The sequence below is a fragment of the Budorcas taxicolor genome, chromosome X (genome assembly GCF_023091745.1).
Source record: "Budorcas taxicolor isolate Tak-1 chromosome X, Takin1.1, whole genome shotgun sequence".
Lineage (NCBI taxonomy): Eukaryota > Metazoa > Chordata > Mammalia > Artiodactyla > Bovidae > Budorcas > Budorcas taxicolor.
Window position 1 is genome coordinate 3140244 of NC_068935.1, and position 2531 is coordinate 3142774.

The following is a 2531-nucleotide window of genomic DNA, read 5'->3' on the forward strand; positions in this document are numbered from 1 at the left end:
TCTTGTTTTACTCCAGTCTATTCATTGTCTTCTACTTCATGTATTAAATCCTTCAGGATTATTTATCTGACAGGCCCTTTTCATCCCAAGCTAGATATTGTAACATTGTTTTGTACTCTCTGCTATTCCTTCTTCATATTCATATCATAACAATATGACACAGGAAATAGTGACCTTTTATGGTTCTTTCTAGGTCATAATACCCTTGAGGTTCCTAATTCGTGTTTGTATCTGAGTGCATCATTCTGTTACTACTACATATGAGATATTCAATACATTGTGACTGAATAAATGGATGGATGGATAGGTAGATTTTTGTTCTTTAGTCACCCAGTCCTGTCTGACTGTTTGTGACCCCATGGGCTGCAGCACTCCAGGCTTCCCTGTCCTACACTATCTACTGGAGTTTGCTCAAACTCATGTCCATTGTGTCGATGATGCCATCCAACCGTCTCATCCTCTGTCACCCCTCTTCTCTTCCCGTATTCAAACTTTCTCAGCATCTGGGTTTTTTCCAATGAATTGGTTCTTTGAATCACGTGGCCAAAGTATTGGAGCTTCAGCTTCAGCATCAGTCCTTCCAGTGAATATTCAATGTTGATTTCTTTTAGGATTAACTGGTTTGATCTCCTTGCTGTCCAAGGGACTCTCAAGAGGTCTTCTCCAGCACTGCAATTTGAAAGCATCTATTATTCAGTTCTCAACCTTTATGGTCCAACTTTCACATCTGTACATAACTACTGGAGAAACCATAGCTTTGACCATATGGACCTTTGGTGGCAAAGTGATGTCTCTGTTTTTTTAATATGCTGTCTAACTTTGTCATAGCTTTTGTTCCAGGGAGCAAGTGTCTTTTAATTTCATTACTGCAGTCAACCATCCACAATGATTTTGGAGCCCAAGAATAGAAAATCTGTCACTGTTTCCATTCCACCCCACCACCATCTATTTGTCATTAAGTGATGGGACCTGATACTACAATCTTAGTGTTTTTTTTTTTTTTAATGTTTAGTTTTAAGCCAGTTTTTCACTCTCCTCTTTCACCTTCATCAAGAGGATAAGCATATAGAATCCAGAATAAGCTCATTTAATGAAAAAAAAAGAATTTATTAAAAAGTTTATTACTGAAGTAAAAGGAAACAAAACAAAACCAGGAAGTAGAGGCACTGACTGCAAATATCCAGAATCTTAAGCAAGAATATGCTAGGGAGAAGGAAACTATTTCCACTATTAACAAGTGAAGAGAGGTTAAAAAGGCTACAGAAATCTGCAGGTATGTATAAAAATCAACTTGGACTAGAAATTCAAAAAATTTATGGCAATAAATTGCAGATTATATTCACTAATATCGACCCTAAGCATCCTGATAGCCCATTTATGTTTTCCCTGTGCCTAAATGAAGCAAGAGACTATGAAGTGTCAGATAGTGCTCCTCATCTTGAGTGCCTAGCAGAATTTCAAGAAAATGTAAGGAAGACCAACAATTTTTTGGCTTTTCTTGCCAAAGTTCAGAAAGCTTTTGCTCCTATGGTTTATAATTAATATATAAACAGTATGTAAAAACCATAAAAAAGAGGATAGGCAGATAGACAGATGAATGTATGACAGTTGTTTAAATTGTGGCCTTAGACAAGTAAGTCGTTAATCTATTATCTCTGGGCAAGAGTACTGTAACCTATAAAATGGGGAAGACTAAATGCTTTCTTCCAGGTCAAACTTCTCCATTTTCCTACTATAATATTGCATCTCTATTGTGTCACTTCTTAGAATTCCTAATTATTCACTGCATGTGTGCTAAGTCCCTTCAGTTGTGTCTTACTCTTTGCAATGCTATGGACTATAGCCCTCCAGGCCTACCTTGTCTATGGGATTCTCCAGGCAAGAATACTGGAGTGGGTTTCCATGCCCTTTTCCATGGGGATCTTCCCCACCCAGGGATGGAAACTGCATCTCCTGCAGGTTCTGCATTGTAGGTGGATTCTTTACTGCTAAGCTACTGGGGAAGCCAATTATTCAATAGGTTTATCTAAAAAGTAGAAAATGTTTGAACAACAGGCAAAAGTGGTGTTTCATTATTAAAACTGATGCTATGCTATGCAAAGAAACGTTAAGGGCCTGAAATCTGTTACATACCAATTTTTGTTTATATGCCATGAGCATTTATAAATAATCAAACAGATATCCATTGATTTGGCCCCTGTATCCCACTGAGACGAACTTCCTTGCAAAACCCAGCATGGTATGATTTGGGGAACATTAAAATATCCATTCAAACCAAAAATATTCTAAACTTGCATTGTTTTTTCTTTTTTTCTTTTTTTTAACTTATACCAATTCCATTGTACATGGAGAGAGGGAGAGAGAAAAAAAAGTACAAGTTATACTGGTAATTTGCCTGCCAATGCAGTCATTGAGAATTAGACTAAGAGTGAAATGTTTTCATCCTTTAGTTAGTGGCCTTGTATGCCATTTAGGATGTAAATTTTCTGACATCCTAGATGCAAATCTAAGTGTTCAGAAGTATATTATTT

At 36.9% G+C, this 2531-nt stretch overlaps 1 pseudogene; it reads left to right on the forward strand.

Annotated features, from left to right (window-relative positions):
- Positions 1-1542, forward strand: part of LOC128070096 (kinetochore protein Spc25-like) — a 114707-nt pseudogene extending 113165 nt beyond the window's left edge.
- The last annotated feature ends 989 nt before the right edge of the window (positions 1543-2531 follow it).